This window comes from Melospiza melodia, unplaced genomic scaffold (genome assembly GCF_035770615.1).
Source record: "Melospiza melodia melodia isolate bMelMel2 unplaced genomic scaffold, bMelMel2.pri scaffold_18, whole genome shotgun sequence".
Taxonomy (NCBI): Eukaryota; Metazoa; Chordata; class Aves; order Passeriformes; family Passerellidae; genus Melospiza; species Melospiza melodia.
Window position 1 is genome coordinate 2,042,199 of NW_026948525.1, and position 26,799 is coordinate 2,068,997.

General features: G+C 57.4%; 1 pseudogene; it reads right to left on the reverse strand.

Annotated features, from left to right (window-relative positions):
• LOC134433328 (titin-like) overlaps positions 1-5,366 on the reverse strand; it is a 57,353-nt pseudogene extending 51,987 nt beyond the window's left edge.
• Positions 5,367-26,799: the final 21,433 nt, after the last annotated feature.

The following is a 26,799-nucleotide window of genomic DNA, read 5'->3' on the forward strand; positions in this document are numbered from 1 at the left end:
GGAATGTCAGTACTGGGATGGGGGTCTCAGGCAAGGTGGATCATAAGGAATGAGACTCCCATGATTTGATTTCCAGTGGAATGGAAGTCCAAGGGATGGGCGATGGCTGGGTGGACCCATAGTCTCAGCTCCTTCCCTGGGTGCCTCAGATTTTGGGGTGACCAGAGTCCAGCAGAGCCCCCACAAGGTGCCTGTGGCCTGGGGGTCACCCCAGATAAATTCTGAGGGGCTCTGGGTCTGTGAATCGGCTGCAGAGGTGAGAATTATGTGGGGGAAAAGGCCGGCCTGTGGTTTGCTCAGCCCTGCAAGAAGTACAAAAGCCAAAGGGAGCCCAAGCAGTGGCTCTGGGAAGGCCTTTGATGGTTTTCAGAGCAGGGCTTGCTTGAAACACCCCCTGCAGGGGCAGCTGTGAGGGAACCAGTCCAGAAATACAGCAATTGATCATTTTTTCTTCTTTGTAAGGGACAGAGAGAACCACAAAACTACTGCACAATCCACAACAATCCACTAAACAACCTGACCCGGACCCACCTTCTTGCACAAAACCTGCAGCCTTCTTGAAATCCATGGAAAGAATGTTTGGGCTTGGGATGTGTCCGCCAGATAAGAGGGAAAACTGTGGGAATACTGAGTTGGGGCTCTGCCCCGGGACATGAGTTAGCTGTGGGGAGTGACCCTGTCTGGATTCCAGGTGTCCCCAAAGCTGCTCCATCCTTACCCTACTCACCTGAGTGAAAGGCTGAGGGTTTGCAGGAATTGTGGTGTAAAGCCACCAGAGATGCTGCTGTGGACCCGAGACCTGCCTGGGGTCAGGCACTGCCTTCCTTTCATTCGGGATAATGGAGAGCAGTCACAGGTGTTGTGTAGGGTGTGTGCCTGGCCCCGGGACACTGCTACACTGCCAGTGGGCACTGGGATGCAACCTGCTGCCTTGGCGGCTTCTGCCCACTGCCGGTGGTGGTGTCGGGACCAATTGGTGCCCGTGAATTTGCAAAAAGAGCGATTTCCCCTCCTCCCTCCCGTCCGAGGCCGCCATGGCCCCTGAGGGGATGGAGCTGGACCGCGGCGCCCCCTGCTGGCCGGGTGTGCTCCCTGCTGCGCCCACTGCTGGCCGCGTTTATAACTGCCACAAAAACCAACAGCCCTGAGCGGGAGGGACAGTTCTGGGTGTGTATTGTTTGTTGTGTTCTGGATCATAAATTTCCCATAATTAGCTGTTATTCATTATCCAACACTTTGGCCTGGAAGCCCCATCATTTTTGAAATTAAAAATCAATTTAGGGATGGGTCTTCTTTCCATTCCAGGAACATTCCCAATTTCCTTGGCAGATATTTTGCATTTAAATGAGTTGCCAACTCCTGGGTTCCAGCATGGATGCGACACACACCCCAAGAGGAGGCAGGGTCAGGGACTTTGTCACATCATGCTCTGCCTTTTAAGCCAGTTGGGACACCAAGGGCCCTCTCCCCAGCTGGCACTTCTGGTCACCTGGCCACGCAGAAGTTGGCTTTGGCAGAGCATCACACTGTCCCCAGTGTTCCATGGCTGACAGACTGATGGACAGATGGGGCACTGTCTCATCAAAAGCAAGGCCTGACCCACCCCAGCGACACACAGGTGCTCCAAAATGTCTCCAGACATCAAACTTTTCCTGTCTCTCACACCCCACTCTCTGTCATGGCCTGATCCTGGCAGCCTTGGAAAAGCGATGGGCTCTGGAATCCCCACAGAGCATTTCTGACATCTTTGTGTGGGGAACATGGCAGAGGAGGGGTTTGGGAGAGGGGAAAAGAAAATCTAGAGCCTTTTGAAAGCTGATTTGGCCATTGGAGTAATGCAGGTCCAGGACCCTTCTGGGTTCCTCTGGTGGAGGAAACGTGTTGGGGGAAATGTCTGGGGTTTATTCCTTTTTGGGTGGCTTTCGCTGGAAATCATTCCTTGTGGGACCATTTGGACGCTGAACCTTGTTGTTGTTACTGTTGGTTTTATTCTCTCTCATTGCTGTTGCAGGAAATTGTTCTTCTCTCAGCCCTTTGGCATCTTTGTGCCCTCATGGGGAAGGAGGGGGGCAGTTTTTAGTGGCAGCACACACACGAGTGGGTGCCCATGGGTGGGGACCCCCAGCGCCCCCCAGTTCCCCCCAGTGTCACAGCACATTCCCGTAGATGTCACCAGGTTCCTACAGTCACCACTGGGGTCCCCGCAGCTCCGTGTAGGTCACCTGGGGATCCTGGAGGGTGGTGGCACGGGGGGACACTGCGAGAGACACGGGCTGTGGGATCTGGGTGGGGTGACACTCGTGGGTGTTGTGTCCCTCTGTGTGTGTCCCCCCCTGTACTCACCCCCTGCCCTCTTGGTGACCACGAGGTGGGTGTACAGCACCTCACCCTCCTCTGGGGGGCCAGGCGATCCGGGGGGGCCCTGCGGTAATAAAGGGAATGTGGGGGAGGGAATGAAGTGCTGTGGGGTGGGGTAAAAGGGGACTCATGTCTGGAGCCCCCCACTCACCTTTCCTGGTTCTTTCTGGTGGCTGCAGAGGAAGGAGGGGAGATGTGACTTTGGGGTTGCAGAACCATGAACCCTCCCAGGATTCCTGACCCCTCAATTGACCCTCAATTTACAACAGAACTCTCAAGCATCCCTGAAGCCCCCCAGAATTCACGAACCTCCCCAGTTCAGCCTCAAGAAACCAAAGCCCAGCAAGACAGAGACCCACCAAAACCCCCCCAGGGCCCCTGAAAGAATCTCCAACATCCTTTCAAGACCATCCAGAACCTCCCCAAACCCTAAAGGACCCCCAGGCAATGCCACAATTCTGGGGCTCTGGGTGCTGCCCAATCACTGTCCAACTCTGGGACCCTCTATTGCTCCCTGGGACCCCCATTCCCCCATTTGTCACCCACCCACATGGTGCCACCAGTGCCAGGCCACAATGACACCCACGACCAGGAGCAGGAACAAAAGCACCCCAGCAACCTCTGCAGTGACTGCAAGAAACAGAGGGGGACACATCAGGGTCCCTCATCAACCCAGGGGGCCTGCATTCCCTTGTGACCCTGTGTGACCCCACCTGTGTCCCTGTGTCCCCATGTTTTCACCTCCAGGGCCAGCTCAGGGCTGAGTGCCTGGAACACACGGTGCCCATCCTGTCCCAGCTGGTTGTTGGCCATGCACTGGTAGGTGCCTGAATGTCCCACATCAATGTCCCTGAACTCCAAGAGGGGACCCCGGGCCACCTCCTGCCCGTTGTGCAGCCAGGTGAAGGTGATGGGGCTGAGCCCACCTGCACTGAGCAGCGCAGGGTCACGTTGTCACCTGCATGCATCTGGTGTGCCAGGGGACCAGGCGTGATGGTGGCATTGGCCACGGGCACTGTGGGGACACAGACAGGGCTGAGGACAATGGTATGGGCTGGCAGGCATTGTGGAGGGATAGGGATGGAAGGAATGGGTGTGATGGATGATGTCGGGGATGGGGTCACACCAAGGAGGGGTGCGGGGACACAGGACAGAGGTGGGGGGACACGATAAAGGCATCTGGGGGTCATGGATGTACACAGGCAGGATACCCGAGGAAGCTGTGGTGGCCCCTTGTGCCCATCCCTGCACTCACTGCACACCGTGACGCGGAGCCAGGCGCTGCTCTTCCACATGGCCCCCCCCTCAGAGCGCACCTGGCAGCTGTAATTCCCCGAGTGGGAGACCCCCACGGTGGGCACCAGCAGCTGCAGGGACCTCTGTGGGCCCCCCACCACCTGCCCATCCCTTTAGAACACGTGCAGGAGGGGGGCTCGGGGCCACAGGGGGCTGGGAGTGCTGAGGCAGCTGAGAGTCAGGGGGGTCTCCTCGGTGGGCTCGGAGGGACCCTCCAGCACCGGCACCATGAAAAGCTCAGGGAAGGAGAGGGGAGATGAGGACTGTGGCTCTGAGTCTGCTGAGAAGTGGCTTTGGGGCTGTCAGGAGATTGGAGTTCCAGGTGTGGGGGTTCTCACTGTGCACTGTCACTGGTGCCGAATGTGCCCATGATGACATCTCAGAGTCCACCCAGCCCTTGCAAATGTAACTGCTGCTGTGGCGCAGCCGCAGAGGGGCCAGGGATGGCTCGGTCCCATTGAGGGACCTCTCCACCTCCTTGTCCCATGGTAGAATGGCACCCCGGTGACTGACATGTTCTCCCAGCACCGGCAGCGCAGTTTCACTGTGTCTGCCTCCAGCAGCTCCTGCACCAGCACCTGCAGCACCAATTGGGCTGCGGGACCGAGGGGTCCTGTCACACCAGGGTATCCTCTTTTGATGGGGATCCCCCCATTTTGTCACACCAATTGCACCAGGGTTCCCCAATTCCAGCATGGTTTTCCCCACATTGGGATGCTCTGGGATGTCCTTAGAGCAGGGGACTGGTACTGGTCACACAGCAGGTGACCCATGGAGTGCAGCACACCCAGAGCCCTTAGGGTTCCCACGGGTGCCAGGTTGGTCACATCCAAACCTCCCTCACCATTTAAGACTCTCACGGGGGAGCTGAGCCCACTGTTGGGTCTGTCACACTCATAGGAGCCACTCTCACTGACAGTGAAGTAGCCCCGTCCCTGTCGCCCCCAGCGCTGCCCATCCTTGTACCAGGTGGTGGCACCGGCAGTCCCTGAGCCCTGGCAGGTCATTGTCACCCGGTCCCACAGCACCGCCGGCATCCACAGGGGCTCCACGAGAAGCTGGGTGGTCTGGGCACCTGTGGGTGACAGGGGACACCAGTCCGCCAGGGCCAGCATGGGGCTGGAGACAGCAGGGTGGGGCCATGGTATCCCCTGAGGACTCACCAGCAAGGCCAAGGGTCTGGGCTGGAAGGGAGAAGGGACAGGGCTGGGTGAGGGTCATGGGGACACTGTGGACATCCCATGTTTGCACTGGCCACCTCCACCAGCCCTACAGAACCTGTCCCCACGGCCACATCCCCATGGCCCTGTACCCATGATCCCATTCCAATGGTACCTGTCCTCCTGGCCCATCCCCATGCTACGTGGTCCTTGTCCCTGTCCCTGCATCCCTGTTCCCCTGTCCCTGTCCCCACACCTACCCAAGCCCCAAGGCTCCTTCTGCAACATCCTTGTCCCCACATCTCTATCCCCCTGTTCCTGTTCCCACATCCCAGTTCCCCTCTTTCTGTCTCTACAGCCACCCCAAAACTCTGGTCACACTTGGCTCCATGCCCTGCTCTGGCACTGCTGGCATTGGGGACCTCAGAGGACCCTGCAGCCCCCCTGTGCCCCCTCCCCACTAGTCTGTGCCTCACCAGGGCCCATCCCAGGGGTTTCAGGCCCGTGCCTGGGGCACTCACCCCACAGGAGCAGTGCCACCTTCCCAGCCATCCCGGTGTCCCCAGCCATGTGCACTGGCTGTCACTTGCTGCTGTGGCCACCGCTCCCCTGGCTGGCGGCTCTTCGGATGAAGGGGAAGGAAGCGAGGTCCCATCCTGTCCCCACGTGTAGGTGGCCCTTGGTGGGGGCAGGGTGGGGACAGGATGGGGGCAGGCTTTGGGGACCTTGTGACACATGGGGGTGCTGGTGGGACATGGTGGGGACATGGTGTTGCCAGAATTTGGAGTCTGAGGTGGTATAGGGAGCCAGGGATGAGTGTCCAGGGGAATGGGATGCCCAGGGTCAGGGTCCCAGGGGAATGGGGTCGCAAGGATTGGGTGGACTCAGACTAGGGGATGAGGGTCCCAAAACAATGTGGCCTTCAGGGATTTGTGATCATGAGATGGGGGCCATGGCATGGAGGTGCTAGTGGAAAGAGGAGCCCTGTGAGAATGGGGGCCCTGGGGAAATCAGTGTCCCTAAGGGAAGGGGTGTCTCAGGAAGTGCAATTACTGGGACAGGATTCCTTGGGGTTGGAGATCATGGGAATTGCAGTCTAGGGATGGGGGTCCCAGGGAACGGGGGCTGAAGGAAATTGGGTCCCAAGGTTGGGGTCCCAGGGGAATGGGGGTGCCAGGGTTGGGCAGTTGCTGGGGGGGCACGGGGGTCACAGCTCCTTCCCTGAGTGCCTCAGATTTTGGGTTAAGGCGGGGCTCCACAAAATCACCCCTGTAGTGTTCGTTTCCTGGACAGGCATTGCATGGGGGTCCTGGGTACCTCTGCATCTGTGTCCTCCCCTGCACTGGACTTTTTCCTCTCTTTATTTCTCTTTTTTCCTTATTCTCCTTACTTTTTGCCACATTCCCTCACCCCCAGTTACTGGCTCAGCAATCCTGGGGTGCCCCTGAGCAAGAAGGGGTTGGGGCACCCAGGGGAGGGGGGAAATGGGGAGCAGGGGGCGCATGGAAGGGTGAGGAGGATTTGAGGTACGGAGGTGTTGGGCTGTGCTCCCTCAACACTTTCATTATCCTGGACAAGAGGGAAGAGGCCATTTGTGCTGAGAGTCAGATGGGAAAGGGAGCGTTCAGTCTCTGTTCCTGGGGGGGCACATCCAGGGGCATCCTGTCCTCTAAGGTCTCTGTTCCAGAGTTCAGCTGGGGGAAACCAGTCCAGGGGGTGACACATCCTGTTGTGGGGGGTCCTGTCCCAGGGGGTGGCGGTTCCAGAAATGTCCCTGCACATTCCTGGCCAGGTGCCTGTCCCAGGGGTGGCACGTCCTGGGGAGCCCTGTCAACGCTAGGGTGGGGCCCAGCCATGGCCCAGCCCCACTGCACAGGGATGGCCATTGCCCAGCCCTGCTCTGGCCAGCCCCAGGGGGCAGCCAGCACCTGAGTGTTCCCCTCTGCCCCCCTGGCTTTGATTCTGGCAGCTTTAGAGCTGCTGCAGAGGTGAGAATTCTGTTGGGGAAAAAGGCCTGCCTGTGGTTTGCTCAGCCCTGCAAGAAGCACAAACCACAAAGGGAGCCCAAGCAGTGGCTCTGTGAGGGCCTTTCATGGTTTTCAGAGCAGGGCTGGCTGGAAACTGGCCATGCAAGGGCAGCTGTGTGGGAACCTGTCTGGAAATGCAACAATTGATCATTTTGTTCCTCTCAGCAAGGGACTGAGAGAGCCCTAGCACTACTGCAAATACCAGAACAATCTGCTCAACAACCTGACCTGGACCCTCCTTCTTGAACAAAACCTGCAGCCCTTTGGAACCTCATGGAAAGAATGTTTGTGATCTGGATGTTCACAGCAGAAGAGAGGGAAAATGTGGAAATATTGAGCAGGGGCTGCACACAAGGGGCTGGGGAACAGGGGTGTCACAGCAGGAGTAGGGAGTGCCCAGGCAGGGGAATTCAGGGCAGGCTGGAGTGGATTTACCAGGGAATCAGACCCTGGGGCACACACAGGCATTTCCACAGATTCCTATGCACTGTCCCAAGGATGGACAGAGCTTCTAGCCTTCCTCCATGGGAAGTCAATCAAGTTTCAGGGTGGGAATGAGCAAAATGAGGAGAGTTCCTAAAAGCCAAAGAAAGGCTTCCTTCTGGGCTGGGTTGCTGCTCAGCAGGCAGGGAGCAATTCCATGGAGCTGTTGGACACTCAGGGAGAATCCACACTCTGTTATCCACAAGCAAATGCTACTGGGGAATGCACCAAGGGGCTGCTAAATGGAATGAAAAAGTCTCATTCCATTGTGGTTTGTTTGTGTTTTTATTGTGAGTGACTTGTTTGGAAATCAATGGATTCTACAAACCCAGGTAATTTTATACCTTGTCAGTTTGATTTCTGATGAGTTTGTCCTTTATTGGGAAAATAATGGTGTGGGAAAGATGTTTGCTTTTATTCTATGGATGTGTAATTTTGTCTCAACCAATTGTGCATCAAGTGTTGTCTGGGATGGCTGAGCCAGGAAATTGAGGGGACCTGACCCAGGGTTGTGTGGGGCAGGGGAACAGAGACTCCCAGAACAGCCCTGAGGTGCCTCAGGGTGGGGGCTTTGCTGTGCTCTGGGTCAGCTCAAAATCTGCAGCACCCAGGGAAGGAGCTGTTTTCCCCTGTGCCCACCCATCAACTGCCCAATCCCTGGCACCCTCATTCCCCTGGGAACCCAACCATGGGACCCCCATGGCCTTGGTCTCTCCTCCCAGGGACCCCCATCCCAGGACTGCCATTTCCCAGCACCACCATTGCCTTGAGCCCATCCCATGAGCTGCTTCTTCCCCCTAAACCCCTATTCCCAAGGGTCCCCTTTTTCCTCCTGCACCCCCAAACCTGGCACCAACATGCCATGACCCCAGATCCCTGGGGACCATGTTCCCAAAGCACACCCAACCCTTAATCCCTCCAGGCATGGAGACCCCAATTCCCCTGGACCCTCATTCTCCTGGACACCCATCCCTGGTTCCCCACATCCCCTGAGCCCCCCACTCCTGCAAACACCATCACCCACCATGTCCCCAGACTATGCAGCCTTGTCCCTAGCCTGTGCCCATCCTGTGCCCACCTCGTCCCCACCAAGGGCCACCTACACATGGGGACAGACCTGACCTCACTTCCTTCCCCTTCGTCCAAAGAGCTGCCAGCCAGGGGAGCAGTGGCCACAGCAGCGAGTGACAGCCAGTGCACATGGCTGAGGACACCGGGATGGCTGGGAAGGTGGTGCTGCTCCTGTGGGGTGAATGCCCCGGGCACGGGCCTGACACCCCAGGGATAGGGAGGGGAGGGGGCACAAGGGGATTGTGGGGTCCCCTGAGGTCTCCAATGCCAGCAGTGCCAGTCCATGTTACCTACAGTGGACTTTGGTGGGACTGGACATACAGGGTGGCTTTGGGGACAGGAAGAGGGGTCAGAAATGTGGGGACAGGGATGTGGGGACAGGGATGTGGGGACTGGCACCTTTGGGTTCAGGTGGCTCTGGGCATAGGCAAAAGGGAACTGGGATGCAGGGCCAGAAGTGGACAACAACAGTGAGGATGTGGCCGTGGGGATGGGATCATGGGGATGGGATCATGGGGATGGGATCATGGGGATGAGATCATGAGCTGGTGGGGGTGACCTGGGCCAGTATGGGCTGTGCCCATAGAGGGCTTGTCTCCACAGTGTCCCCTTGTTCAGCCTCAGCCCAGGGTGGCCTCAGTTTCCCTGTTCCAAGGTGTCTGTGCCACAGGGATGTGGTGCATGGGTGGCTGTGACACAGACATGTCCCCCTACCACTCCAAATCTCTTGGGGACCACCGACACACACTTTTTCACAAGAACTGCTGACCCGATGGGGAGAGTTAGGGACAGTCCACACAGTCTGCATCCCTTTGCCTCTGTTCCCATGGTGCCACACTCACTGAGCCCTCTCCCTTCTCCCTTCCAGCCCAGACCCTCAGCCTCACTGGTGAGTCCTCGGGGGATACCATGGCCCCACCCCGCTGTTCCCAGCCCCATGCTGGCCCTGGTAGGCTGGTGTCCCCTGTCACCCACAGGTGCCCAGACCACCCAGCTCTTTGTGGAGCCCCCCTGGAGGCCGGCAGTGCTGTAGGACTGGGTGACACTGACCTGCCAGGGCTCAAGGACTGCTGGTGCCGCCACCTGGTACAAGGACATGCAGACCTGGTGGTAGCAGCATCCTGATCACTTCACTGTCTTCAAGAGAGGCATCTACATGTGTGACAGTCCTGGCACTGGGCTCAGCCACCCCGTGAGCATCTTAGATGGTGAGGGGATGTTTGGGTGTCCCCAACCTGGCACTCGCAGGGACCCTGAGGGCTCTGAATGGGCTCCGCTCCATGGGTCACCTCCTCCGTAACCAGAGCCTGTCCCCTGCTCTGGGGACATCCCAGAGTATCCTGGTTTGGAGGGATCCCCAAGTTGGATTTGGGGATCCCTGGTGCTCTGGATGTGAACCAGTGAGGGGATGCTGGTGCCATTGGGTGTGACTGGACCTCTCTGTCCCTAAGACTGGCTGGTGCTGCAGGTGCCGGCACGGGTGCTGCTGGAGGGGGACACGGTGACACTGTGCTGCCAGAGTCTTGGAACAGCACAGTCAACTCAGTGTCCTTCTACCGTGAGAAGACGGAGCTGGAGGTGTTCCCCAAAGCCACAGAGCTGTCCCAGTCCCCTCTGCAGCTGGGCCACAGTGGCCACTACAGATGCAGGGGTTGGGTGGAATCCTGGGGGTGGAAGAAGTCAGCGCCTGTGACAGTGACAGTGCAGGGTGAGCACCATACAGCCCCCACCCCAACACCCCCCACAGCACCTCCTCAGGGACTCGGGCTCACAAATCCCCCCCCACTCTCCTTCCCAGAGCTCTTCTCAGTGCCAGTGCTGGAGGGTCCCCCTGAACACATCGTGGGGTCACCCCTGACTCTCAGCTGCCTCAGGACCCCCAGCCCCCTGCGGCCCTGAGCCCCCCTCCTGCACGTGTTCTACCGGGACGGGCAGGTGGTGGGGGGCCAGCAGGGCTCCCTGCAGCTGCTGGTGTCCGTGGGGGTCTCCCACTCGGGGAATTACAGCTGCCAGTTGCTTACGGAGAGGGGGCGTGGGGGTGGTGGGGATATGCAGAAGAGCAGCACCCGGCTCCGCATCACCGTGCACAGTGAGTGCGGGGATGGGCACGGGGAGCCCCCACAGCCACCTCCCTTCCCCTGGCAGGGCATCTCCATTTCCTCCACACAAATTTCCTTGGTCCTTCTTTACTCCCCTTTTCCCCTCACCCATCTGTGGTGTGACCCCATCCCCAACATCCCCTACCACACCCATCCCTCCCCCATCCCTTTTCCCCCACACTGGCTCCAACCCCTCCCTGTGGTCTCATCCCTGTCTGTGTCCCTGCAGTGCCCACGGACAATGCCACCATCACACCCAGTGTCCTGGAGGTGACACTGCGGGACACAGGGACACAAAGGGACACAGGTAGGGTCACACAGGGTCACCAGGGAGTGCAGGACCTCCATGCTGATGGGTGATCCTGATGTGTCCGTCTCTGTTTCTAGCAGTGGCCGCAGGTGTCAGTGGGGCCCTTTTGTTCCTGCTCCTGCTTGTGGGTGTCATTGTGGCCTGGCACCAGTGGCACCGTGTGGGTGGGTGACAATGGGGAGGCACGGGGTCACAGCAAGCTGTAGAGGCTGCCAGAGTTGGGGAGCGATTGGGTAGCACGCACATCCACAGAATATTGGCCTTAGCCTGGAGTCGGAATGGTTTGGGGAGGTCCTGGAGGGTCCTGCAGGGATGTTTGGGTTCTTTCAGGGGGCCTGGGGGTGTTTGGGGGGTCTCAGTGCCTACCTGGATTTGGGTTCTTGATGCTGAGTTGGTCAGGGCCACTGGGGATGTTTATGAATTCTGGGAGATCCAGGGATGCTTGGAAGTCCTGAGAGGAATTAGGGTCTCGTGGGGGTTCAGGAATCATGAGAGGGATCAGGTCCCTGGGACCTCACAGTCATGCCTTCCCGCTTTCCTTTGCAGCTGCCAGGAAGAACCAGGAAAGGTAAGGGGGAGGGCTAAAACCACACTCTACCCTTTTACCCCAACCCCCAGGACCTCCCATTCCTTCCCACACATCCCCTTTATTCCCTCAGGGCCCCCCTGGATCCCCCAGCCCCCCTAGAGGAGAGGGAGGTGCTGTATGCCCACGTCGTGGTCACCAAGAGGGCAGGGGGTGAGTATGCGGAGGACACACGCAGGGGGACATGTCACCAATGAGTGTCACCCCACCCAGATCCCACAGCCCGTGTCTCTCGCAGTGTCCCCCTGTGCCACCACCCTTCAGGATCCCCAGGTGACCTACGCTGAGCACCAGGGACCCCAGGGGCGACCACAGGAACCCGGTGACATCTACGGGAATGTGCTGTGACACTGGGGGGCACTGGGGGTGCCCACCCATTGGCATCCACTCGTGTGTGTGCTGCCACCAAAAATTTGCCCCTTGACCGCCTTGTGAAGGCACAAAGATCCCAAAGGGCTGAGAGAAGAACAATTTCCTGAAACAGCAACCAGAGAGAATAAAATCAACAACAACAAAAACAAGGTTCAGGGTCCAAATGGTCACAAAAAGAACAATTTATTGGGAGAGCCCCCCAAAATTGACAATTCCTGAACATTCCCCCCAGCACGCTTCATACCCCAGAGTAACGTGGCAGGGCCCAGAGCCTTCCTTGCGCTGGTAGCCAAAGTGGCCTTCAGGAAGCTCTGGATTCTCTTGTCCCATCCCAAACACCTCCTCTGCCCTGTTCCCCACACAATGGTGTCACAAAGGCCCTGTGGGGGTTCTGGAGCCTCCCCCTTTTCCAGGACAGTCGGGATCAGGCCATGGCACAGAGTGGGGTGTCAGAGAGAGGAAAAGTTTGATGTCTGGAGACATTTTGGAACAGCTATGTGTGGCAGGGATGGATCAGACTTTGCTTATGATGAGACAGGGCTCCGTCTGTCCATCAGTCTGTCAGCCATGACACACTGGTGACAGTGTGATGCTCTGCCAAAGCCAGCTCCTGAGTGGCCGTGTGACCAGAAGTGCCAGCTGGGGAGAGGGCCCTTGGTGGCCCCACTAGCTTAAAAGGCAGAGCATGAGGTTGCCAACTCCCTGACCCTGTCTCCTCTTGAGGGCTTGGTCCCATCCACACTGGACCAGGGATTTGGCAACTCATTTAAATGAGAAATACCTTCCAAGGAAAGTGGGAATGTTCCTGGAATAGAAAGAACACACTTGTCAAAAACTCTAATTTCAAAAATAATGGGGCTTCCTTTGGGAAATTCCTATGGGGTTCTTTACATGGAAATTTATGAACCAGAACATAACAAACAACACAAACCCAGAACATTCCGTCCCACTCTGTGCTCTTGGTTTTTGTGGCAGTTACAACCGTGGGCAGCAGGGGGCGCTGCAGGGAGCAATCCCGGCCAGCGGGGGGCGCCCCGGTCCAGCTCCATCCCCTCAGGGGCCATGGCGGCCTCGGACGGGAAGGAGGAGGGGAAATCGCTCCTTTTGCAAACTCACGGGCACCAATCGCTCCCAGAACCACCACCGGCAGCAGGCAGAAGCTGCCATGGCAGCAGGTTGGATCCCAGTGCCCACTGGCAGCGTAGCAGTGTCCTGGGGCCAGGCACACGCCCTGCACAACACCCGCAACTGCTCTCCATGATCTCAAATGGAAGGAAGGCAGTGCCTGACCCCAGGCAGGTCTGGGGTCCACAACAGCCCCTTGCTGGCTTTACACCACAATTCCTGGAAACCCTCAGCCTTTCACTCAGGTGAGGTGGGTAGGGATGGAGCAGCTTTGGGGACACCTGGAATCCAGACAGGGTCACTCCCCACAGCCCCACCATGGGTGCAGGCAGAGCGCCTGCACAGTATTTCCACAGCTTTCCCTTTTAAAACATTCTTTCCATGAGGTTCCAGAAGGCTGCAGGTTTTGTTCAAGAAGGAGGGTCCAGGTCAGGATGTTGAGCAGAATGTTGTGGGATTTGCAGTAGTTTTGTGGTTCTGTCCCTTACAAAGAGGAACAAATTAACAATTGCTACATTTCCTGGCTGGTTCCCTCTCAGCGGCCACTGCAGGGGGTGTTTCCATCCAGCCCTGCTCTGAAAGCCATCAAAGGCCCTTCCAGAGCCACTTGCAGGCCTGAGCAAACCACAGGCAGGCCTTTTTCCCCCATAGAAATCTCACCTCTGCCACAGCTCCACAGACCCCGAGCCCTCGGAATCTGTTTTGGGTGATCCCCAGGCCACCGGCATCTTATGTCACCCCACAATCTGAGGCACCCAGGGAAGGAGCTGAGACATATGGGCCCATACAGCTACTGCCCATCCCATCCCTGGCACCCCTACTCCGCCGGAAATCAAATCATGGTACCCCATTTCTTATATCCTCCCCTCTCTGGAACCCGTATCCCAGTACTGATATTTCCCAGGAACTCCATGGCCCAGCACCCCTCATTCCCAAGGAACCCTCTCCAGTTCATTCCATCTCCTGAAATCTCTCTTCCTCTAGAACTATGATTCTCCCAGGACCCCCATTCCCACAGGATCCCCCTTTGCCCCAGCATCCCCATCCCATGACCCCAAATCCTGGAGCCCAAGTTCCTCTGGCACTCCCATCCCAGAGTGCCCTCCAACCTGGGAACCCCCATTCTCCATGACTCCCCCTCCACAGCACCCCCATTCCCATCCCTGGGACCCCCCATTACCCTGGACACCTATCCACGGCGCCCCAAAGCACCCTGAGCCTCCCACTCCTGGGAATCCCATATGGCACCTTGTCCCACCCAGACTTGTCCCCGTCCTGTCCCCTCCCTGCCCACAGCCTGTCCCCAGCTTGTGGCCACCCTGCCCCACCAGGTGCCACCTATGCATGAGGATGAGACCTGACCTCGCTTCCTTCCTCTTTGGCCAAAGAGCCACCACCCAGGGGACAGCCACCCCCAGCACCGAGTGACAGCCAGTCCACATGGCTGGGAACACCAGGATGGCCGGGAAGGTGGTGCTGCTCCTGTGGGGTGAGTGCCCTGGGCATGGGCCTGACACCCCCGGTATAGGGAGGGGAGGGGGCACAGGGTGGCTGTGGGGTCCCCTGAGGTCCCCAAGGCCAGCAGTGCTACTCCATGTTACCTACAGTGGACTTTGGTGGGAATGTGACTGATGTAGGGTGTCTTTGGGGAACGGAACAGAGCGCAGGAACAGGGGATGGAAGTATGGAAGTATGGGAATGTGGGGACTGGCACCTTTGGGCTGAGGTAGCTCTGGGGATAGGGAAGAGGGAACTGGGATGCAGGGACAGAAGATGACATGAACTGTGAGGATGTGGCCATGGGGATCATGGGGATGGGATCATGAGCTCGTGGGGGTGACCTGGGCCAGCATGGGCTGTGTCCGTGGTGTCCTTGTGCCCAAGATGTTCACAGTGTCCCCATGTTCTCCCTCAGCCCAGGGTGGCCTCGGTGTCCCTGTTCCCAAGGTGTCTGTGCCACAGGAATGTGCCGTGGTGGACTGGTGGCAGTGACACAGACATGGCCCCCTGCCTTGCCAACTCGTTTGGGCACCACTCCCATGCACTTTCTTAAAAGAACTGCTGACTCCATGGGGACAGTTAGGGACAGTCCCCAGACCCTGTGCCCCGTGCTGCTGTCCCCACAGTGCCACCGCCACCCAGCTCTGTCCCTTCTCCCTTCCAGCCCAGACCCTTGGCCTCGCTGGTGAGTCCTCAGGGGATGCCATGGCCCCACCCTGCTGTACCCAGCCCTATGTTGGCCCTAGCAGGTTGGTGTCCCCTGTCACCCACAGGTGCCCAGACCACCCAGCTCCTGGTGGAGCCCCCCTGGAGGCCGGCGGTGCTGTGGGACCGAGTGACACTGACCTGCCAGGGCTCGGGGACCGCAGGTGTCACCACCTGGCACAAGGACGGGCAGCACTGGTGGCAGAAGAGACTTGATCACTTCACTGTCACCGAGAGTGCCACCTACACACATGACAGTCCTGGAAGTAGCAGAGCCCCTCTGTGAGAGTCTCAAACAGGGAGGGGGGTTTGGGTGTCCCCAACCTGGCACCCGCAGGGACCCCGAGGGCTCTGGGTGGGCTCCGCTCCATGGGTACCCTCCTGTGTGGCGAGAGCCCATCCCCTGCTCTGGGGAAATTGCAGAGCATCCCAGTTTGGGTGGAACTAGTTTTGGAATCGGAGAGCCTGGTGCATGGGTTGTGACCCAATGGGGGTGTTCCCGTGCTCTCCCCAAGACTGTCTGGTGCTGAAGGTGCCGGCACAGGCACTACTGGAGGGGTACATGGTGACACTGCACTGCCAGGGCTGGCAGGACAGCATGATCAACTCCGTGTTCTTTTTACCACGAGGGTAAGAAACTGGAGTGGCTCTGAAAAGGGAAGGAGCTGTCTCTGTCCCCCCTGCTGCTGAACCACAGCGGCCAGTACGGCTGCGAGGGCTGGGTGAAATTTGGGATATTAGGGGAGTTTTGGTGGTCATCACAGGTGACAGTGATAGTGCAGGGTGAGCACCCCAACGACTGCCACCCCGACAGCCCCACAGCCCCTCCCCAGGGATTCGGTTCAGAAACCCCCCTCCAATCTCCTTCCCACAGCTCTTCTCGGTGCCGGTGCTGGACGGTCCCCCTGAGCCCACCCAGGGGTCCCCCCTGACTCTCAGCTGCCTCAGCACCCCCAGCCCCCTGCGGACCCGAGCCCCCCTCCTGCACATGTTCTACCAGGACGGGCAGGTGGTGGGGGGCCCGCAGGGGTCCCTGCAGCTGCTGGTGCCCACCGTGGGGGTCTCCCACTCGGGGAATTACAGCTGCCAGGTGCGCTCTGAGGGGGGGCTGTGCGGAAGAGCAGCAACATGCTCCGTGTCACAGTGCACTGTGAGTGCAGGGATGGGCACAGGGAACTCCCACATGCTCCTCCGGTCCCCTGCCTCGGTACGTCCATGTTCCTCAGACACCTTTCTTCTGTCCCTCCACCTCCTCCCTGTGTCCCCTCATCCCTCCATGGTGTGACCCCTTCCCCAACATGCCCCATCACAACCTTTCCTGCCAATCCCTATCCCCTCACTGGCTGCCAGCCCTAGCCTGTGCCCTCTGCCGTGTCTCTGTCCCCACAGTGCCCGTGGCCAATGCCACCATCACTCCTGGTCTCCCGTCACACCAGGTGCATGCGGGTGACAATGTGACCCTGCGCTGCTTGGTGCAGGTGGGCTTAGCCCCTGCCACCTTCACCTGGCCAGATGGGCAGGAGGTGGCCCAGGGTCCCCTTCTGGAGCTTGGCAACATCGATTTGGGACATTCTGGCACCTACCAGTGCGTGGCCACCAATCAGCTGGGACAAGATGGGCATCGGATGTTCCAGGCACTCAGCCCTGAGCTGGCCCTGGAGGTGACACCTGGCTCACCCTGGCTCACAGGTGGGGTCCCACAGGGTTTCTGGAGTTTCAGAACACCTACAGTTCAGGGTGACCCCGATGTGTCCCCTCTGCTCCCAGCAGTGGCTGTGAATGTCAGCAGGACCCTCCTGTTCCTGCTCCTGCTCCTGGCTGTCATCAGGGTGGCACTGCTGGGGTGGGTGACAGTGGATGTGATAAGAGGATCCTGGAGAGAGGGGAAGCCCCCTGATTGGGGGCAGAGATCAGCAGCACCCAGGGCCCCTGAGCTGGGGGACACTGAGCCTGCAGTGACCTCAGCTGGGCGTCCTGGGGGATTTGGGGGGAATTTTGAGAGTCTTGGTTGGGCCCCAAGGCCTTCCCTGGGTGGGCTTTGAGGAACATTGGGGTGACACTGGGAGTTCCTGGAGGATCTGGGGAGCTCCTGCATGGATGTGCAGGGATGTTTGGGGATCTTTTTGGGGTCTTGGAGGAGTTTGGGGGTACCCCTCTCTGCTTGGGGTTCTGGGGACCCAGAGAGTTCGGGGCATCAGGGGGACTGGGTGCACTTCAGTGATGCAGAAGTTCTGGGGGCTTCAGGTGTGCTCAGAGTGTCCGGGGGAGTCAGGGATCCACTGGGATTCAGGGCTGCAGTGGGGATTTGGGTGTCCTGTGTGTGGTTGGAGCTGCCGAGGTCCCAGGAAGGTTCAGGGGTCCTGGTGTCCACTTGGTCACCCCCTCCCCTTTCCTTGCAGCTGCCAGGAAACTCCAGGACAGGTGAGTGGGAAGTTCGGGCTGGGACTCCACTTTCCCCCTCCCCACACACCATCCAGTCCCCCCCATCCCCTCAAGAACCCCCCGGAGCAGGGTGTTGTGCTCAACACCCACATCAGGGGCACTGAGTGGGAAGAGGGTGAGTACAGGGGGAGACAGTGGGACACGTCACACACGAGTGTCACCCTCAAGCAGGTCCCCGCAACAGATGTCACTCTCAGGGCCCCCATTGATGTCCCCCAGCCCTGCCCCACCTTGGGATCTGCAAGTGACCAACACGGAGCTGTTGGAACCCTATGAGGGACAGTGGGATCCTTGTGACTATGATGATGTGCTGTGACACTGGGTGGCAGTGGGGGGCATTGATTCCCCTCAGGGGTCTCTTCTTCCTCTTCACAGCACCCCACAGGGCTCCTCATTCCGCCTCCCAGTGATGGGAGAGCACACAACGTTTTTCCATCCTATGGTACCCAAAATTCTGTCTTTTGGTCAAACTCTGTGAGAAACAAGGCTCACTCTTTAAATTTTGTAAATGTTTAATAAGGAATAAAAGGGATAGTAAACAGTGTGCTGGGTGCTTGGCAACTGCCAGAGGCACACTTTTAACTACAGCAATTCTTCTTACATAGCTTTTCACTGTAATGGTTAAATACATACTCAGGAGGGTTAAACATATACAAACATTCTTTCCAGTTGACATGTTCTGGGAATTCTTTTGCTTGGTTTGACCCTTCATTCATTTTCATAAAGTACATGCTATACTGCAAAGTAAAGTTATCTATTTTTGTCCTCACAAAGCCCCCATGTTCTGTGGTTTGACAGTTCTTGAGAAAAGAAGGGTCAGTGGTAAATTCCTCTTTGCATTCTTCCTTTTGATGTTTTTTCACTTGCTACTTTTCAATGTGTTCTTCTCATACAGATGAGATACTCCACCAGTACATTAAATCAACAATATCTATTTCACAAATTATCTCAGTTATTCTCACCGTTGTCACTTAGTTACACAAATAAAGGCATTAGCTACTTCTGCAACAGGTAATGCTGTAATACGCAGCGCATTGTCTCTATCTTGATATTTTGGGAGAGCTTAAACTATAATGTATTTATCACACTAAAATATATATTCTACACAGGGATTAGGGTAAAAAGGCTGACAATTTGTAGTGTATCAAAATCAGTTAAAATTTATTACAACCTGTATTATATAAAAATAATTTGGAAAAACCAATATAATAGTGAAAGCCAATGAATACAAAATTGTTCGTAACAGGGGGAATGTGTATGGAAGGGTTTATTTGACTTCTCCTTATCTTGCTCTGATTTTGATGGCAATAAATTCAATTCATATCGCTAATTCTGAGGCAATTTACCCGTGACAGGATTTGATGAGCGATCTCTCCTGGTCCTTGTCTCAACCCAGGAACCCTTTTCTCAATTTTCTCTCCCCATTCAGGTGTGGAGGGCAGTGAGAGAGCGGCTGTGGTGGGTGTGGGGCATCCAGCCGCTGTCCATCCACAGCAAGGCAGGAAGGAGGAGGAGGGTCCAGGTCAGCTTGTTGAGCAGATTGTTGTGGGATTTGCAGTAGTGCTGGGGCTCTCTCAGACCATTTGGCAAAGGGACAAAGGGATCAATTGCATTTCCGGACTGGTTCCCACACAGCTGCCCCTGCAGGAGCGGTTTCCAGCCAGCCCTGCTCTGAAAACTATCAAAGACCCTCACAGAGCCACTGCTTGGACTGCCTTTGTGGTTTGTGCTTCTTGCAGGGCTGAGCAAACCACAGGCAGGCCTTTTTCCACCCACAGAATTCTCACCTCTGCAGCAGCTCTAAAGCTGCCAGAATCAAAGCCAGGGAGGCAGAGGGGAACACTCAGGTGCTGGCTGCCCCCTGGGGCTGGCCAGAGCAGGGCTGGGCAATGGCCATCCTTGTGCAGTGGGGCTGAACCATGGCTGGGCCCCACGGTTGCCTTGACAGGGGTCCCCAGGATGTGCCACCGCTGGGACAGGCACCCGGCCAGGAATGTGCAGGGACATTTCTGGAACCGCCACGCCCTGGGACAGGATCCCCCCTGCCAGGATGTGTAACCCCCTGGGACAGGATCCCCCCAGGACAGGACCCCCTGGATTTGCCACCCCAGGAACAGAGACTGCCCCCCTTTCCCATCTGATTGTCAGCACAAATGGCCTCTTCCTTCTTGCCAAGAAAAAGGAAATGAAAACATTGTGGAGGCACAAGCCAACACCTCCATCCCCCACAGCCTCCCCACCCTTCCCTGCAACTCCTGCTTCCCATTCCCCCTTCCCTCAGTCCCCCCACCTTGGTCCCCTCTCAGGTGCTCCATGAGATTGCCGAGCTAAGGACTGGGGGTGAGGGGACCTGACACAAAAGTGAGCAAAATAAAGAAAAAAAGCAATAAAGACACTAAAGTCAAGGGCAGGGGAGGGCACAGAGTCAGAGCTACCCAGGACGACCATGTGAAGCCTGCACAGCACATGAGCTTCCCAGGGGACTTGGCTGGCTCTGGCTCATCCCAAAATCTGATGCACCCAGGGAAGAAGGTGAGACCCCTGTGCCCATTCAGCAACTGCCCATCTCTGGCACCCCCATTCCCCTGGGAACCCAAGCATGGGATCCCCATTCCTTATGTCCCCTCATCCCTGGGACTCCCATCCCAGTACTGCCATTCTCCAGGATCTCCATGGCCCAGGACCCCACTCCCAAAGAACCCTCTCCTGTTAATTCTATCCCCTGAAATCCCCCTTCCACCAGGACCTTGGTTCTCTCAGGAAACCCATTCCCATGGGAACCACCATTCCCCTAGCATCCCTATCCCATGACCCCAAATCCCTGGAGCCCCATGTTCCCCTGGGACTCCCATGATTGAGTCCCCTCAGCCCTGGCCACCCCCAGACCCATGACTCCCCCTCCTTAGGAACCCCATTCCCCTGGACACTCAGCCCTGGCACCCAAAACCAATCCTAGCGCCCCACTCCTGTGAAACACACGTCCCACTTTGTTCCACCCACGCTCATCCCCTTCCTGTGCCCAGCTTGTAGCCACCCTGCCCCCACCTAGGGCCCCTTACATGTGGGGACGGACATGACCTCGCTTCCTTCCCCTTCATCCGAAGAGCCGCCAGCCAGGGGAGCGGTGGCCACAGCAGTGAGTGACAGCCAGTGCACATGGCTGGGGACACTGGGATGGCTGGGAAGGTGGCGCTGCTTCTGTGGGGTGAGTGCCCAGGGCACGGGCCTGAGACCCTGGGGACGGGGAGAGGAGGAGGCACAGGGGGTCATCAGAGGTCCTCAATGGCAGCAGTTCCAGTCCATGGTACCCACAGTGGATCTTGCTGGGACTGGAGATGTAGGGTGGCTTTGGGGACAGGAAGAGGGGGCAGGAATTTAGGGATGAGGATGTGGGTACAGGGATGTGGGGATTGGCACCTTTGGGATCAGGGAGTTCTGGGGATAGGAACAATGGAACTGGGATGCAGGGACAGAAGTGGACAAGAAGCATGATGATGGGGATGGCCATGGGGATGGGATCATGAGCAGATGGAGATGACCTGGGCCTGCATGGGTTGTGTCCCTAGTGTCATAGTGCCCGGGGTGTCCACAGTGTCCTCATTTTCTGCCTCAGCCAAGGCTGGCCTTGGTGTCCCTGTTCCTGAGGCGTCTGTGCCACAGGGATGTGGTGCACAGGTGGCTGCGACACAGACATGTCCCCCTGCCTCTCCAAATCTTTTGGGGACCACCCAGACACACTTTCCCACAAGAATTGCTGTCCCCATGGGGACAATTTAGGGACTGCCTCCACACCCTGTGCCTCCATGCTCCTGTCCCAATGGTGCCACCCCCACCCAGATCTGTCCCTTCTCCCTTCCAGCCCAGACCCTCGGCCTCGCTGGTGAGTCCTCGGGGGATGCCATGGCCCCACCCCGCTGTCCCCAGCCCCACGCTGGCCCTGGCAGGCTGGTGTCCCCTGTCACCCACAGGTGCCCAGACCACCCAGCTCCGGGTGGAGCCTCCCTGGAGGCCAGCAGTGTTGTGGGACCGGGTGACGCTGACCTGCCAGGGCTTGGGGGCTGCCGGTGCCACCACCTGGTACAAGGGCAGGCAGCGCTGGAGGGAGCAGGGACCATGCCACGTCACTGTCACCGAGAGTGGCACCTATACGTGTTACAGACCTGGCACCGGGCACAGCCCCCGTGTGACAGTGCTAGATGGTGAGTGGTTATCTTAAATGATCAGGGTGGCCCCTGACAGGTCTGGGTGGGATCCACTTTGTGGGTGGCCTTACACCCCCTGTGCGGCAGAGTCTGTCTACAGGACACCTGGACATCCCAGTGCACCCAGATGTCCCCAGTGCCATGGGCACCCACCATGGACCTGTCTTGAGCCCCTCAGTGAGAGGGGATCCCTCTGTCGCACAGACAATCTGGTGCTGCAGGTGCCAGCACAGGCACTGCTGGAAGGGGACACGGTGACACTGCGTTGCCGTGGATGGTGGAACAACACGGTCACCAGGGTGCGATTCTACCAGGACGAGAAGGATCTGAGGGGGCCTGTCAATGGGACGGAGCTGTCCCTGTCCCCCCTGCAGCTGAACCATAGTGGCCGCTACAGCTGCGGGGGCTTGGTGAGGTCCTTTCTCTCACGGTCAGAAGCAGTGACAGTGACAGTGCACGGTGAGCACCCCATGGCTGGAACTCCAATCTCCTGATATCCCCAAAGCCCCTTTTTAGTGGACTCAGAATTACAGTCCTCACCTACCCTCTCCTTCCCAGAGCTCTTCTTGGTACCGGTAATTGAATGTCCCCTTGAGCCCATTGACGGGTCCCCCCTGACTCTCAGCTGCCTCAGCACCCCCCGCCCTCTGCGGCCCCGAGCCCCCCTCCTGCAAGTGTTCTACTGGGACTGGCGAGGAGGGGGGGCGAGCAGGGGTCCCTGCAGCTGCTGGTGCCCACCATGGGGGTCTCCCATTTGGGAAATTATGACTGTGAGGTGCATTCCAAGGGGGGTCTATGAAGAAGAGCAGCACCCAGCTCCGTGTCATGCTGCGCAGTGAGTGCGGGGATGGGCACGGGGAGTACACACGGCCCTCTCAGGTCCCCTGGTTGGGCACCTCCACATCTCCCAGACAGTTTTCCCGGGTCCTTCCATCCCTCCCCTTATCTCCTCACCCCTCCATGTTGTGACCCCATTCCCAAAATCCCCCATCATACCCTTCTCCCCGTACCTATCCCCCCACACCATCTGCCAGCCCCTCCCTTTGCCCTCAGCCCTGTCTGTGTCCCCACAGTGCCTGTGGCCAATGCCACCATCACCCCTGGTCCCCTGTCACACCAGGTGCATGCAGGTGACCCCGTGACCCTGCACTGCTCAGTGCAGGTGGGCTCAGCCACTGTCACCTTCACCTGGCTGCAGAACGGGAAGGAGGTGGCACAGGGTCCCCTCCTGGACCTTGGGGCTGTCAATGTGGGACATTCGGGAACCTACCAGTGCATGGCCACCAACCAGCTGGGACAGGATGAGCACCGCGTGTTCCGAGCATTCAGCCCAGAGTTGGCCCTGGAGCTGAAACCGCAAAACAAAGGGACACAGAGGGGCACAGGTGGGGTCACACGGGGTCACTGTGGGGTGCAGGACCCCTGGAGTGATGGTTGACTCTGATGTGTCCCCCTCCATTTCTTGCAGTGGCCGCAGGGGTCGGTGGGGCCCTTCTGTTCTTGCTTCTGCTCGTGGGTGTCATTGTGGCCTGGTACCAGTGGCACCACCTGGGTGCGTGACAACGGGGGCCGGGGGTCCTAGAGATCAGTGGGAAGGCCCCCAGAGAAGGGGGCCATAGGGCGGCACCCACAGCCCCTGGCTTGGGAGGGGCAGAGCCTCTAGTGACCATGGCTCAGAGCCCGGGGGAGCTGTTTGAGGGTCATGCAGGGATGTTGGGTGTTCTATCAGAGGTCCCCCTCCCTGCTGGGCTCGGGGCTATATGGGCTCAGGGTTTTGGTGCAAGTGTGGTGGGTCAGGGACACTGGGGGGCATCAGGGATACTCAGGGGGCTGGGTAGTATTGTGTGCCTGGTGGTGGTTCAGCATTGCCAAGGGTGGATGGAGGCCCCTGGGTCTCCAAAGTCACCTGTCCAGTTTTCTTTGCAGATGCCAGGAAGCACCAGGAAAGGTGAGTGCAGCCTCCAGCCATGGTTAACCTTTTACCCAAACCCCCAGCACCTCCCATCCCCTTCCACACACCCCCTTATTCCAACAGGGCCCTCCCAGACCCCCTGGCACTCCCAGTGGAGGATCCTCACACGACGTACATGGAGCTGCAAAGGCAACCATGGGAACTCAGCGACATCTATGACAACCTACACCAAAAGTTGTGATGCTCTGGGAAGCGGGAGGCACTGGGTGACACTGGGGGTGCTCCCTCCATGCCTCCTGTGGTTGCCCAGCCTTCCAAGGGATGTGGCCATGAGTCAGGGGGAGGCTACACAGGGCACCCTGTGCTCCCCATTTCCTCTCCCAGTACCCACAAGGGCTCCCCCATCCCTTTGCTTGTTCCTGCGGGGGCTCCCCAGCCCCATCCAAGTGCCCAGGTATCCTCAGGGCCTGCCCCATTCTCTCCCCACTGTGCTTGCAGTACACCCAGGGCTTCCCCATTCCCCCTCCCACTACCCCTGTCCCATCCTGCTGTAAAAGGGGGAGGCGGGGAGGATTCTTGCTGAAAGGTTTCTCGGATGACAATGAAGTACAAAAGTGGCAATATTATATCTGAGAACTGTTTATTGGTAAAGGAGGGTAAGTGTTCTTTCCAAAGGGGGAGAGAAGGGAGTAGAAAGGGAAAAGGATAGAGAGAGAAACAGAAGACAGGACAGTGTTAACGCAAGGAGCCCGGGTGCTCTGTGGGCACCAGCTGGGCAGATGGAGTGTGTGTGCTGCAAGCCAGGGCGAGCCCACATGGCTTTTGTGGGTGTCTGGGCGTGATTTCCAAGGATGGCACCTGCGTGTGTCTGGCATTGGCTATCGATGGCTGCAGGCTGGCTGCTGCGGGCTGGCTGCGGGCTGGTGCTGTGGCTGGTGGCTGGTGGCTCTGGGCTGGCTGTGGGGGCTGGGGCTGCGGTGGGCAGGTGCAGCAGGCTTGGTGCTGTGGGCAGCACGGGAAACGCGGCAGAGGCGGCGGGTGGGTGCAGGCAGCATCCTCTCCATTGGGGAGGCAATGAAGGAACGTCCAGGACGAGCAGGAATGAGCTGCCTCGGGGAAGCAGTGAAGCAGGGAAGAACGGGTGCGGACAGGGAAGAAGGACCACTGGACAAAAAGGCAAGGGAGTGGAGAGTCGATGATATTTTCACTCGACGTCCAGCAGGAATGATACATCTGACTCCATCTTATCAGAAGGCCTATTAAATACTTTATTATACTATATTATTCTATATTATATTCCTAATATCTAAACTGAATCTGCCAAGCACTCAACAGCACTCCACTGAACACAATCTCATGATAGTCTGCTTACTGTCCCCCCACACACACCTGGATTCAATTGGTCAGTGAATCAAAACACTCACAGCAGAATCCAATTACCAATTCCGTTCAGGTAAACAATCTCCCACAATGCATTCCTTATGTGAAAAACACAGGAGCAAAAAATGAGATGAGAATTGTTTGGATTGTTTTTTTCTTCTCCTACTGCTTCTCCAAGGTTCAGAGAATGTGAATCTCACAGGGAAGGAGGGCCAAACTGACCCTCTGCGCAAGACCCTGATCCTCCAAGAAACTCAAAGCAAAACGCTCCCGTAGTGTCACAGTTTGCTGCTTTTCTTTGCAAAGGTTCCTCCCACAGCCCGATTTCCTGGACATTTTTTCCCACACATTTTTTCCCAGATATTTTTCCCAGGCAACTGTTCCACCAGCCAATGGGGGTCACTCACAGCCCCATCACTGCAGCTTTCTCTCGCCTCATTCTGTGTTGCCAGAAGCCTCACTGTGGACAGGTTTCCCAACACATATACAACCCACAGAGTAATTTTTCACCTCATGTGTAGCATATGTTACGGCATAAATCCAAATCAGATTTGTTCCTCTTAACCCTCATGTGCTTAGTGGCTCTGCAATCCCCCTCAGAGTGCACCCACCAAAGTGTCTTACTGGTGCCCATCCCAGTTCCAAAGGGGCACAGGACCTGGTTCCCTGCTCCTGGGACAAAAATGCAGCTCTTTGGTTAAACTAGGCAGAAATGGTGTTTCTTTGTTCAGCTCTGTCAAGGAAGCTGAACAAGGTGGGAACCTCCCTTTCATTGGAAAATACAACCCCAATCTCTCTGAATTATTGCTACTTTGAAATTACAGGCCTTGTAGGCAACGATGTGGGAACAGGAATAACACTTCTTAACTAATACATATTGTGAGAAACAAGTAAATGGAAGTTGACTTTTGCTGGATATTATGTGAAATGATATAAAATTATTGATTATATTGTTGATTAAATATTGTGATACTGTTTCTGCTGTGACAGTGATGTGTATTGTGGAGTGGCTGGTGTTGTTGGGGTGGCCATCCAAGGGTGGGGCCCAGCCATGGCCCAGCCCCGCTGCACAGGGATGGCCATTGCCCAGCCCTGCTCTGGCCAGCTCCAGGTGGCAGTCAGGACCTGAGGGTCTCCCCTGCCCCCTTGGCTTAGATTCAGACAGCCTTAGAGCTGCTGCAGAGGTGAGAATTCTGTGGGGGAGAAAGGCCTGCCTGTGGTTTGTTCAGCCCTGCAAGAAGCAGAAAACGCAAAGGGAGCCAAGCAGGGTCTCTGGGAGGGCCTTTGGTGGTTTTCAGAGCAGAGCTGGCTGGAAACCCCCTATGCAGGTGTAGCTTTGAGGGAACCAGTCAGGAAATGCTGCAATTGATAATTTTGTGCCTTTGCCCAAGGGATTGAGAGAGCCCCAGCACTATGGCAAATCACACAACAATCTGCTCAACAACCTGACCAGCACCCTCTTGAACAAAACCTGCAGCCCTTTGGAACATCATGGAAAGAATGTTTGAATTCTGGATGTGAACAGCAGAATAGAGGGAAAAAGTGTGGAAATACTGAGCCGGAGATGCACACGAGGGGCTGGGCAACAGGGGTGTCACACCAGAAGCAGGGAGTGCCCAGGCAGGGGAATTCAGGGCAGGCTGGAGTGGATTTACCAGGGAATCAGACCCTGAGGAACACACGGGCATTTCCACAGATTCCTGTGCACTGTCCCAAGGATGGACAGAGCTTCTCCCCTTCTTCCATGGGAAGTCAATCAAGTTTCAGGGTG